Source organism: Hibiscus syriacus, unplaced genomic scaffold, assembly GCF_006381635.1.
Source record: "Hibiscus syriacus cultivar Baekdansim isolate YM2019G1 unplaced genomic scaffold, ASM638163v2 tig00117000_pilon, whole genome shotgun sequence".
Classification (NCBI taxonomy): Eukaryota; Viridiplantae; Streptophyta; class Magnoliopsida; order Malvales; family Malvaceae; genus Hibiscus; species Hibiscus syriacus.
Window position 1 is genome coordinate 1,693,849 of NW_024063516.1, and position 14,690 is coordinate 1,708,538.

Sequence of the window (14,690 nt, forward strand, 5' to 3'; positions counted from 1 at the left end):
ACGTGACACCAAAGACATGTAACATCATTCGATTACAAGATTAAATTTGTTTAATTTATTAAAAGTATGACTAAATTAAGAGAATATGTAAATAACATGGATCAAATATGTGATTATACCAAAATATTTAACCATTATATCACTTAAACCTAATATGTTAATCGTTAACGGTAATTAATTCATAATAATATCTTAATTAAATAAAAACAAAAACGGACATATTATGTATGTAAATATATTAAAGTCAATGAGAAATATTGGACAAAACACATCAATCATGTAGATAATATTAAAATTATTCATTATACATATTAATTTAATTGAAACCAACAATTTTTTTCGAAGTGAAATAAAAAGACTTAATGACCCTTTCAACTTCATAAGCATCACAAATCACTATCTTTTGAATCCAACTAAAAGTCCAACGTTAGGCCTGTTTTGCCCAAAGCAAATGTACTTGAATTTTTTTCTTTAATTTCGTGACTAAATTTATTTTACCTGAGTTTAAGATGAATTTAATTGTTGAATATAAAATATGAAAAATTTTGCACATATCAAAGAATATATTTGTGCTTACGAAATTGATTTTTCGAAGAAAAAAAAACTTGTATATAATTATAAATACCGTGAGCAAGTAATTATTCCGTAAATTTATTTAACACTGTTTAAATTTTGTTTTAAAATCAAAAACAAATAAAGTTGATTGAATGTAAAAAGACACGACAAGTTAGTCGTATTTTAATTTAAAAAAACGATATTTTGGTTTGGTAGTTAAGATTTATCGAAGTTATCAATAGATTTTGGGTTTAAATTATATTCTATGTAATATTTTTGGTTATAAATATGTTTAATTATTAAATGATAATTTTATGTTTCAATTATTAAGTTTTTTTATTTGAAAATATTAATCTCTCCATTATTTTTTAGTTATGACTTTTATTTTGATTAAAAATGCATTTGAAAATACTAATTCTATATATAATCTTAAGAGTTGAATATATAATCTTAGGTAAAAATGCCTAATGACTGGGAATAGAAAGAATATCAAATAATAAGTCTTTATTGTGAATGGGTGGGACACGGGTTCGCAGTGACCGGACCTGCCCCATGGACCCCTACCCTGACCCAACTCTGTATATGGATCCATAGTAATCAGTATCCTATTGCTAGCTAGGTCAGCTTTCGTTAACAGAAGGGGCACTTATTTCTCCAAATTTTGTTACTGCATAAAATTTTTGGTATATATTACAGGACCCAATTATTTGTATTGCAAATACGGCAGCACAGCCAGTGGAGGGAGGAAAGAATCAACTGGCCGCGATCATATCAAAAGAAAAAGGAAAAAAACCATCCAATACCATGGGAGCTGCTGATTCACATTTAAATATTCCTTAGGGATGCAACTAATTAAGCCCTCACATGACCCACCGCTGGTGTCCTTATACACCAAAACACGCATAATGATAACTCAATTACACTTTCCCATCATTATTTGGGATATGGGTTCCGTTTCATTTATGTTTTGGAAGAACCCTATCTCTCCTCCTCCTCCTCTTAGGAACAAATCTACAACCCTATTGAAATTTTGAAAACATAGCTATCGGAGGGATGATCGCGATTCTCTCCGAATTGGAGGAATCGATGGGATTTTTTTTTGACGATTTCAATTAGGGGGCTTTGGAGTTGTCGGGCCAGCCAATGAAACCAGAATCTTTCACGAGATACTCAAATCAAAACGTTCCACTGTAGTGGGCTCCATTGGTTCCTGGAATTTAACCACATGACCCACGTCTCTAAAACAGCTAGACAGTAACAAGGCCGATTTCCAATAAAAAACAAATAGTATTTCTCTACAGTCTGGCAAGCACTAATACGTTGGTGCCAAGTAGGAGACAAATATTTTCTCTTTACGATGGGAAAAAGATCATCGATACGAATGAAAACAGTGATGTGTACAAAGTTAATGGTCAGTCGAGTCCATTAATGACAACAAAATGCAAGTTGATATTGCGACAGTTTCACTTTAGGTGGTGCCACGCATATGGATTCCTTCTTTTAGGCTAGCCATGACAGATTGAGACAAGCAACAATTGTCGACAGATCCCTACTAGGAATTGTTACTGCTTTCAGGGTGACCCCATTGTCTTTCGTATTAACACTACACATGTGCCCACGCGTCTGATCTGCAATCAAATTCCCCCGACTTTCTCTTGGGTGCTCAGTTACCAATATTATTGATGTTTTATTACTGTATAATTGGGCTTAGGATGTCAACCTTGAGCTCCGTTAAAAATTTGATTAGAATTCGTCCATATATTTCAAGTTCCAATATTTTTCATCAAAGTATCGTTGTAAAACTGCTACCAATCATATGCTTTCATGATGAAAACAACATTTCAAGTTACAACATTTTTTTATACCAAATTATCTCATTCTTTGGGTGACACATCTCACTTTAATTTCTTTTGTAGACAAATCATTTTTTCATAAAAATAATTATAAAACTGATCAGTTATCATTTATTAACATTCATTTAAAAAACGTGGGACCTCAACTAACTGAACTGGCTTTTTCTAGTCAGTTGTTAGACAGGTTGATCAATATTGTATCTCTTTTTCTTGCCACACAACCTTCTGCTTTACCATGATCTATTGTCATTATCACATATAGGATTCACACCTCTTATCGATAACTACTATTTTTTTGGCAAAGCTGTGGAGATATTGAGAGCCCTAATTCTAAGAAGAATTGCTTGACCTATTTTGTTAACTTACAACTAGGATTCTTGAAAATACGTCATAGAGCTATCGAATGCAGATGAAATATATGCAAATTACAGTCGAAAATGCAGCTATCTTCCACTATTTTCCAAGACAACCTAGTGGCAGATCCCGGTTTATCTGCTTATTAAAAGTTGGAATAAAAAAACTAAATAAATAGAGAATCTTGCCATATTAATTAATATACATTACTAAACGATCTTTTATAATAGGTGACAAGTACTTTGATTCCAATATTTTCCTTCAGAAGCCAACAAGGCAGTGCAATATTCACATTAAAACCAATGTTTATTTCTTTTATTATAGTTAAAACATAAACAATTAATCAGATTAAATAATTTAATCCTTGAAAAGGAATCTTTTTGTTTACTTTATAAAAAATAATATTTTTTCTTGTAATCCAAGTATTACTATATAGTTGTGTGGTTTATTCAATAAAATAAACCAATATTAATCAATGCTGCTATTATAAAATGGCAAGAATCTTACCCTTAACAAAACACAAGGGAATTGTCTTGCTTTGACCCTATGGCGGCGCTTTATATCGACCATCAAGGGTACCTTTCATAATTGCTGGCTGTTTTCTCCCACATGAAGACAATCAAAATTATTAGTTATTAAACTAACATGAATTATTGGCCTAATTAATCAAGAAAACAGTTCTAAATGTAGGTCGGTTATAGGCTAAAAATAGGGTCTCCCCAATGTCTTTGAAAAAACGTCTCAAACAACGTAACCTCACTTTCAAGTCATGTCAAATTAACTGTTACCCTATAGTATACCTGTTATAGTGACGGTTAACAGAAAAGGTTATCTTTTACACTAGGTTACCAGAGAAGTGCTCCGCCCACTTGCATGGCGTGTGGTGATGGTGCCTCGACCTTGTGTTTGTTCTAGTGCTGGTGGCGAGTCAATTTCTCATTGAGTGTGGGGTTTCTCTTCAATCATGAAGACAAGTGCACTATGGATCTTGTTTGGCCTATAACATCGGTTGTTATCTTATCATCTGATGAGTGCCACTAGGCCACAAAGGCGGAGATCATATCCAAGTCACCTTCTGCTTAAATTAATCATATTTTGGTAGACCTAGAGATAAAATATATAGTCTTAATGAATCATTTATCTCTTAATAAAATATATAGTCTTAATGAATCATTTATCTCTCAATTTTATATGCATTTATTGAGTTATCCTTAATATTAATCAAAAGAATAAATGATATTTCAAGTCATTTAAATTTTCCCTTTTGTTCTCAAATGACCAGAGTAGTATAAGGCCAGAAGTTCCACTCGTTTTCAACAGATAAATCTAAAGCTTTATCCCAGGCCCTGTAATTTTCAAACTACAATATGTCTGCTACATTCTTACATTGGAACTTTAACCTTTCCGAATCAAAATTACAGCAGATGCCTCAATGAATCGATTTGCATCATTTTATGAACGCAAACTTTCATTTAATACGTAGGCAATGAAGTCCAAGTTTGGTAGAAAATGTTCATAGACTTTATAGCCCATGCAAATCAGCCCAAAGCATCCAATCATTGAAATTAAGTGGGGACTCATAAATTTCTGGCTGACCCATAAGTTTTGTACACGGCCACCACATGTTAACTGAATTTGGCAGTATAAAGGAACTTTTGGGTTTTCTTTACACGTATAACTCATATTGAAATATATATATATATACTAAAATTATTTATACCTTTTACTCGTAGACATGGGAGTTCAAGGTGGGTCAATGGTGACGATAACAAGAGGGCTAAATGATCACGCCTTGGCATCTACAGTTTTCGTTTATATTTTTTATTTGTCTGATACTGTTGCCAGTGGTGGAACATCATGAGGTCTGAGGAGAATCTTAGTCTCCGTCAATTATTCTTTTAAGTATTATCTAATATTAAAATTTTATATAATTTTTTCGGTCGTAGGAAGAAAATTCTTGCCAATTATGTTTATGCTCAGGCTTGGGCTAAATAACGGCTTTGAAGCTTAGCTATACTATGTTTGCTAATAGTGGATTGTTCTACCCGGAGCTACTCACCATTTCATTATTATTATCATTATCATCATTGTTGTTGATACATATTACGACAATGAAGAATTTTGATACGGAATAGTTATTATAATTAAAAGTAAAAGTAATTTGTAATTATCAACTGATTAATTCTATGTTAACCCGTAACATTAAACTTGATTAAAATTTTAATTATTTATATAAATACAAGTTATTATTATCATAGTTATAAGAAGTTTAATTGATGCTTTAAAAATGGCCTGGTAATCTTAATTCGGTCAACTAACCATGCTGTCAGTTTTCCACGTAATTGCATAGCTCAATATCCCGTCTTTCCAGGAACCTTGCTCACCTCTCTATAAATACTGTGACCATTTCCATGTTCAAACCTCCGGTCCCTTAAAATCTGTAGTATTATTACACATAGAAAGCAATTAAGAAACCACAGCTATAAAGAAAGATGCGGAATTGTATTAGACGCAAAAGGTCATATTGGGCTGATGATGAGCACTGGGGGTCTTTGGAGTCGAGTCGAATGGATGGAGATAGTAATGATGGCTAGATTAACATTACGGACAACACAACGGAAAGTTGGTCGGCGGGAAACGAGATGCGAAAACCAGAGAGGTGAAGATAATCGTTTCGAAGACGGAGCTGGAGCAATTGATGCGGAAGGCGGACATACGAGGTTTAACTATGGAGCAACTACTCTTAGCCAGGATGGTCAAGAGTGGAGAAGATATATGTATATCCTGGAAATCTTTCAATATTCAATACATGAGAATTAGCCTGGAAATCGTTCGTCATTTAGTTAAGGTTATTGTACATAGAGATTAGACCATTTTCTACTGTTGATCATGTGTATATGTATATCCTGAATTCCGATACATGAAAGTTTTCTGTAATCAATATTCAATTCTTCTGGTTTTCGATTCTCTTTTTTTTTTCTAAATTTCCCTTTTGTTTGACGAACTGGTTTATTTATAGTTTTGAGCAAGGGTGGATTCTGAAATTTTCTATAATTTAAATTTTCTTTTTTAAAAATCGAAATTTTCTTCATTAATATACGTGTGCCCACCTTGAAATTTATATTATCAAAAAATTTATATTATTAATATATACGTTTACCTTAAAAATTTAAATCCGCCATTGTTGACGATTGTATTTTGCTTAAAAAGACCATCCTTTATTTCCTTAATTTGTGCATAGTTACACGAAAGCGAAACATGGATGTGATACTTATTCAAAAAGCAAATAAAAGAATGGAAAATTTTGATGTGGATAAATACAATACAATGCCACACCAGAAGAAACTGTTGGTTAGGGTTCTTCTAGACATTATGCTTTTCACCCTGATCCAAGAACAAGGTGGGTACAAGTTATCTTTCTAGTAAGTTTTTCGCCAATATTCAACGTGTAGGAGAGATAAAAGTGGAAGTTGAATACTCGAGATATCCTATAATTAGGACCAAGGGGATCGATGAATCGACAAACCCAACAATGGGCTTCATGAGGAAATTCAGGCTGATAGGTTCGATAGATATTGACAGAATAGCAGCTAAATATGAAGATGGAGTCTTGACAGTAAGAGTGGTTTCTATATTGACCCTGCTAATGTGCCCGATGGGGTTTAAGTTCTTGCAAGGTCTTGAATTCGAAATATACTTACATTACTTATTTAGTTAGCTACAGGTGTCCTAGTCAGTGATTAGATTTTATTAGATTGTAAGCCTTATTGTGGGCTGCGATTGGTCTGGGAATCGAACCTGGGGAATATTGTTGTACCAAAGTTTGATTCCAAGTAGGAAAGATTGAATTAGGAGTGTAGTCCATGGCTGTAACAGAAAATTTTTAAATATCTTCCGCAACATGGGATATACGAAGAGAAAGGCATTCTATATCAACAAAAAGCACTCGGTCAAGTATTAATTACAAATTTCATATCCGATTCTGCATATAAAGCGCAAGCAGCAACATCAGATATACACACCTCTAATTATACCAAAAGATGTATTGCTCATAATCAGCAATTTAGCATGTTAAAGCTACATGTTTAAGAAATGGGCCAACCAAGCATTTTCTTTAGGCCTTTCCTCTCAGAGATCCATTTCAACCAAAATTGCTCTAGCTTTCCGAGGGGAGACTAATCTCTGTGCAGTTCATCAGCAGGTGGTGGAGCAAATCTAACGTATGGTGGCCGTGCTACCACCACAGCTTCATCCACAAACATTGCTTTAATAAAGGATGGAGTTTTTAGGGGTCGACGACCGGTCATTCGTGGATATACATCTTCGAGAAAATAGTAGGCGTGACCAGCTATCATTCCCTGGATAAATCAAATACTATGTTTATAAAAACAAAAGCTACAAAAGTATCAATGACAACCGTTAACCATCAATAAGCAAAAGTTGAATGTGGAAGCAGTGAGGATCTAAGAAAAGAGAACAGAACAGGTGGAAGTTTATAGGGGCACAGGATAATTATACAGCAGTCTCACAGTCCACCGAATTTACTCCCCCACATAACTCCACTTTCCTTTTTCTAAGAATCACAGCAAAGCTTTTCCAGAGGCGAGCAAAAATGAAAAAAGGTTTATTATACAAATATAGCTCAGTCCACTTGGCTGAACATGCTACAATGGATTTTGGAGAAACACAAAAAACTCATGCCATACTATCCCAATGTTTCAACATTAAAGCAGGCCCTATAAGGGAAACGTACCAGGAGATCCGCCAAGCACTAGCACCAACAAGGACAGAAAATCCCAAAAGCATCTGAAAGAAAGGGAAAGGAAGCAATTACATTCTTTTACTAGAAGTAGGATCAAGACCACAAGCATAAAGGGAAGTAAAACTTTAGTGCAATGGGAAATCCATAAAAGTAACCTTTTTTCTTGGTCGAAACATGAAATTGATTTGAAATAGAAACTAGAAGAAAAATAAAATAAAAAAGGAAAGAATGAATAGGGGCACTCACCCAGGGTAAGTAAACTGCCGTAAATAGGCCCAGGAAACTCGTATGTATAAAAGGATTCTGTTTGCTCCACACATAAACCTACAACATATAGTACAATAAGGTGGATTCCAAAATGGATACCATATGCCACTGGTAAACCATATTTTGCAGGTAAATGAAGGCAGACATACTCACCATCATGAACGTCAATGAATTGCTAAGAAATAAGATATTGGCAAATGATGCCGACAGATAAGGTATCATTCCTCCAATAAGAACAATGCCAGTTAAGACAGATGCTCCAAACAAGAGCATGTAAAAGAAATCTGCAGTCCTTCCCCTGAAAGAGTTCTCTTCAAGAAGCTTGCAGTACGAGCAAGAAAGAACATGTGAAACATGAAATCCAAATCTGGCATTATCAAAGATACAGCGTTAAAGATATAAAAATTTGAGAACGATGCCGATTTCAATCATATTCAAAGTTATCACATATACACGCCTAGAACACTGTCAATTTTAAAGATGTTTAAGGTCATTGGTGGAATAAACTATGGAGAAAGGAAACAGAAAGAACAGGAAGAGGTGCATGGACTATGGACTCAGTTCTTTAAAAACAAATTTACACCTCATTTCACTTTTACCTACTCAAAATCATCTAAAACACAACTGCATTTGCATACTTTTGACTAAAACCGAAGGCAGATCAAAGAAATAACACTCTTTGTTCCATTGGGAATACATCTTTAGCAATAACATGCACAACATCTACACAACATTGTTCTGAAGGCATAATAAACCAAGATTTCACGACACTCAGACGTAAAAGCACATGAAATTACCCATCTTGCGGAAGTACATAAAATTAGTAATGAGGCGCCAGAACTGGTACTGCTTAAACACGAGCTTAGGGTTCAAGTACAGATGATAAGGTGATATTATCTGCAAAGATTCAGAAAATTAAATTGTATTAGCATAACAATATGAGATATATAAATTCTTTTTAAATGGAGATGGAAAACTAATAATACCCAATTGTCTATTACACTCCAAAAAGATCAAAAAGAGGAACAAACCACTTCTTAGTTTTGCCTGCTCAAATTCCCATCTAAGTTCTCAAGAAATAAACTTCGAAACATGAATAATAAAATGAAAAACGGAGTGGAAAATCACAAGGGGAGTCGCCAAAATTTACAAATTCGAGACGAGCACAGATTAAATCTGCCGAAAATATTCATATCCTTTGAATATAAATGAAAAGGAAAGAACAAATTAATCAATGGAAATTAAGGCGTAATTTCAATCCTATTGCTCAGATAGAGAAACAACATTACGGAGGGGAAAAGCAATAAAACATATTTAATAAAAGGAAAAGACGCATACTTCGAGAGAGCAACCGACAGTGGTAACTACAACAGCTGTAAGATACGAACGGGTGATGATAGGCATCTGCTTATACCATTCTTCAACAGCTTGAGCCATTTTCTTCTTCTCCTTTTCAACAGAGAAAGTTCTCTTTAATTCCAACAATAAAAAAAAGGAAAAAATATAATTTAAAGGCCAATTCGATGAAATCTCCAATTTGATTTTCTGGGATTTGGGTTCTTAAAGATTGAAACAGAGATTAAAACAACCAAAACGAAGAAGCGACGTGGAACTGAAAGTATAATGGACAATAATTTGGCTTCGCGTCTTGTTCTAATGACAAATCCTGACGAATTTAAGTAGAAAAATTATTTCTTTGCAAACAAAGAGGTCTAATTAAACATATTTTTATTAACCTAATGTGATTTTATTAATCATTGGAGTGAATTGATTCGCGCCTAATTATACATATTTCTAATTAGTATATTTTATTAAAAAAATAATATTCCTTTTCTTAATGTTTCTTTTTACACATTTAATTCTTTTTTAGAAAAATTAATTCACTTATATTTAATATAAATTAATAATTTATTTATTAAAAATCATATTATATAAAATTTAAGATACAGTAAAAAACATATAATCTAATATGATAATTATTCATCTTATATCTTTAAATCATGTGATCAGAGTTTAATATTTATTCATAGAAATAAAGTTCCTTTTAACTATTGTTAGTTTTTCTTCTCCTATATCTTTGTGACTGCATCAATCTTAGTGTGTCCGATCGTTGTTATTCATTATTTTTCATTTGTTTATTGTAATGTATCTTTATATATTTTATTTATTTATTTATAATTTACTTTATGACACATATTCTTCTGTCATTTTCTTGTTTTATGATACGTTTTCGATCGTTTAACCGTTATTTTCGTTTATTTTTTAAGGTTGGATTTGATATCGCCATGACTGATGAAGATGACACTTTATTTGTTATCATGATGATCTTCCCTGCTTGGACTCTCGGACTGGATTTAGATACACAATTTGTATTTGTGGATAGTATTTTCACGTCACTCAGTTCTAATTTGATTTATCGGTGGTCTTTCAATAACTTCATCCCTTTGTGATTCGTTTGCTGATGCGGACAGATATGTTCATTTTTTCTCATGAACGTTGAATTGCAATTTGTAATTGTATATGATTTAGAGTAATTACAAATATAAATAATTATAGATTTTTGATAAAAATATAATTTGAAGGACTAAATTGAACAACATAAAATTATAATAAATTTAAATAAATTAAACAACACACATTGATGAGAGATCAAAACAAAATAATTTAAAATGTGAAGTTCAAATTAATATAAAATTGAACTAAATTGTATCCATTAAAAAGTTAGTGAACAAAAGTTATATGGTTTGGAGATTATAATATAATTTATAAAATTTGAAATAAAGTTTATTATGTGATTTATAGGGTAAGTATTACAAAATATAAATAAGTATGAGCCAATTTCAGATACAAATATAATTTTAAGGACTAAATTGAATAAATATGAAATTAAAAATAAATTAAATAATTAAACAACACATAGGAATCGAATCGAAATAATTGTAAAATATGAAGAAAATTTGTAAAATAGACTGAATTAATTTCATTTCAAAAGTTGAGGAAAATAGAAACAATTATAATATATATATAATCGTATATACATAAAAAATATAAAATATATAAACTATATATATATATATAATTATGTATGATCAATGATGCATGTATATAAATATATGCATGTAGTATTATCCATATATATATATATGAAAATGAGTGACTAAAATAAAGATTTTAAAATTAACATTCACATTTAATAATATGCACATTAAAGAAAGAAGGAAAAATTAAAAATAATTATATATATAGGATTAAATTGCATCGAATTGAAAACTCAAGAAGAGATTTACAATTAAACCATAACTAAAATGAAAGAAATAAAAAACTAATTTACAAAGTAAAAAAAAACAACATTGTTGGAGGAGAATGAGTCTAATTAACCCAAAATATCTTGTTGGACGCTATCCTTGGTACGAACTTCCCAACTTTCTCTATTCCCTCTAAATTTCCCAATTTCCCTCTAAATTCTCAATTTCCAACTTTTCAAAATTTTCAAATTCCTTCTAAATTCCCAACAAAATTAAAATTTCCATTAAAAAATATTTTTTTTAAAAATTCTCCCACCACTCTCTCTCTCTCATATATATATATTAATCTTAATAATTTCATCTTATGATATTTTTAAACTTTATTTTAATTGTATTTAAATTATTAATTAATTATTACATGAAAAATAAATTAACTTATAAATATTAAATTAATTTTATATAATCTAATAAAATCATGTTCAATAAATAAATTGTTCAATAAATTAACTTAATTATCATAACTAACAATTTGTTTTAATTTTAAAAGTAATATAATTATTATAGTTTATTATAAATTCAAATCTCATAACTTCATTAATTATAACTTATAAGTAAGATAAATATCAAGTTAGTTAAATATCATATCAGGTAAACAACAAGTCGGATTATTACATGTGAGTCAATTACAAGTTAGGTTCAAATCAGGTTAGGTTAGTCGGGTAATACCAGTTATTTACCAGATTATTCTAGGGTTCGGGTTCATATGAATTGGATGCAGGTTAAGTTTGATTATCATATTATCGGTTCAATTCGGGCTCATGTCATTCTCAGATCGGATGCAGGTTGGCTTCAGATCCACATCAAACTCGAGTTTAGGTCAACACCAGTTTGAACTCGAGTCGGTTTCAAATTATCACCACTCTAGTCACAAACAATTTTGACTCGAGTCGTTTCAATCAGTTTTAAAGGTCGGGTAAGCTTTTACATCCCTACTTAAACGAAGAAGTTTGTTGTCATATGATTGGATGCAGGTTAAGTTTGATTATCATATTATCGGTTCAATTCGGGCTCATGTCATTCTCAGATCGGATGCAGGTTGGCTTCAGATCCACATCAAACTCGAGTTTAGGTCAACACCAGTTTGAACTCGAGTCGGTTTCAAATTATCACCACTCTAGTCACAAACAATTTTGACTCGAGTCGGTTTCAATCAGTTTTAAAGGTCGGGTAAGCTTTTTACATCCCTACTTAAACGAAGAAGTTTGTTGTCCATATTGCTCAAGTTGGCGTGGAATGCGCTGATCTATTTTATATGGATGAGAGAAATCGAGATTATTTAGTGGTGTAGCTAGAGAGAGGAGTAGCTGCTCAATTTGGTTAAGGAAGGCTGTTAGATTCAAACTTTATGGTAGAGGAACATAGAGTTGGGATTGTAATATATATTGTTTATTCACGGGATTGTAAATATTAATCTTTGTACAGAATAGGGACTTTTGAGTGAGCATTGAGTTTTTCTTTTAGGGGGTCTTCTGAGGAGTATCGAGTTATTGTTGATATTCTTGTTGGTTTGTAGACTTCTTTGGATATAAAACCAAAAGAATTCCAGAAAATTAATTAAATATTTAATGATGTGTTGCTCAAGAATGGTTCGACATTCTCAACTGCTGTTGAAATTCCTGCATGCTGTAGCGTTGTGTTCGTTGTCAGTTGTCACGTTTTTGGACATTTGAAAAACAATGTGATCAGAAGAAGGTTGTTTTAACTGAGTAATGGGGTGCCTAAGAAGTGTACCGAGGCTGGGAACAAAGCTCCGAAGAGGTTGGTGCGGTGGATCAGGTCAATAGGGTGGTTTCCCTTGAAACATGTGACCCCAATCTGTGTAATCAGATGAATGTTAAAGTATCTCACCAGTGATGGACATATGGATGATACTGCAATGCTGTAAATGATAAGGTGGGGGCATTTAAAGATGATTTTTTATGCTTGTATAGCAACATATATTTATCCATAAAAATATTTACTAAAATAAATAAGCCTGTCAAAACCTACTATTATACTTCCCAGGGCATCAGCAGAAAACTCATACTTGAACAAAAGAAAGCGAGAGTTATTCGTTCTTTTCCTAGACTTTAATGGGAAATAAACGAGTAACAAGTAATTTTCCTATAACCAGATTAGTGAGAATACGAAATAAAAGCGAAAAAATAATACCCGAATTGATAACGGAGTTCAACCAATTGTACTTACGTCTCCGGACTGCTGCAGATCTTTTACTAAGAGAGAAAATTTACAGGTGTTTACAAAACACTCACTACTCACAAGAAACTCTCTAGTATTGGGAGAAATAAATGATTTGGGATAATTTTGAAGCTAAATAGGTTAGGGTATTTATAGTTGAAGCTTAAGGACTAATCTTGTAAATACTCTAAAGTGTGCAGTGGTTAAAATGTAATTAACCTTATTACAAAATAAAAAACAAATTAATTGCACCGAATTTGGTGGAATTCAGTGCCCCATGCTCCCCCCATTCGGTGCCCCTATGCGCCCATAATTATTGACTTTACAATCTCCCACTTGAATACTGATTTTAATCTGTCTTCACACCTCGATAAATGCAGTAGCATTTCTGGTCTTGTTACTCTAGCATGCCAACTGAAGCTGAACACAACTTCAGTTTGTCCGTAGTCACCGTCTTTGTCAACATGTCTGTCGGATTTTGAGCTCCACTAATCTTTTCAAGTTTCAAAATCCCATCTTTCAGAAGAGACCAGATAAAATGATATCTCAATTGTATGTGATTCGTTATGGAATGAAAAGACGAATTCTTTGCTATATGTATAACACTTTGACTATCGCAGTAGAAAACATTGTTCTCTTGTTTCTTGCCTAACTCTTCCAAGAAACTTTGGAGCCAAACCATCTCCTTACTGACTTCCGTAACATCGACATATTCTGTTTCAGTTGTGGAGAGCAACTATCTTCTGTAGTTTAGAAACCCAACTCACTGCAGTACCTCATAGAGTATAGACATACCCTGTAGTGCTCTTTCTGATGTCAACATTTCCGGCTAAGTCAACATCTACATAGCTTGTCAGTATCGTACCTCCACCTTTGAAATAAAGTGCTTTGTTTGTGGTACCTCGCAGATATATGAGGATCCATTTGAATGCTTCCAGTTTACTTTGCCCGGATTATTCATGTACCTGCTAACAGCTCCCACTGCATGAGCAATATCTGGTCTGGTACAAACCATGACATACATCAGACTTCCAATTGCTGAGGCATACGTCACCTTCACCATGTGTGCACGTTCTTCCTCCGTCTTTGGTGATTGTTCTTTGGAGAGTCTAAAATGAATACCTAAATGTGTACTTACTGGTTTAACATCGTGCATGTTGAACCTAGAGAGTATTTTGTTGATGTACTCAGCCTGTGATAACATCAAAATTCCCTACTTTGTGTCTCTCTTAATCCTCATCCCAAGAATCTGCTTTGCAGCGCCCAGATCCTTCATAGCAAATTGCTTCGATAATTTTTGCTTCAAGTTTATAATCTCTTGCATGTCTGAGCCTGCAACGAGCATGTCATCAATGTACAATAATAAAATAATGAAGCTGTTGTCGAACCTCTTGATGTAGCAACAATGATCTGCTT

At 32.8% G+C, this 14,690-nt stretch overlaps 1 pseudogene; it reads right to left on the reverse strand.

Annotated features, from left to right (window-relative positions):
• Window positions 1-6,670: 6,670 nt before the first annotated feature.
• On the reverse strand, window positions 6,671-9,368 carry LOC120194648 (annotated as a pseudogene).
• Window positions 9,369-14,690: the final 5,322 nt, after the last annotated feature.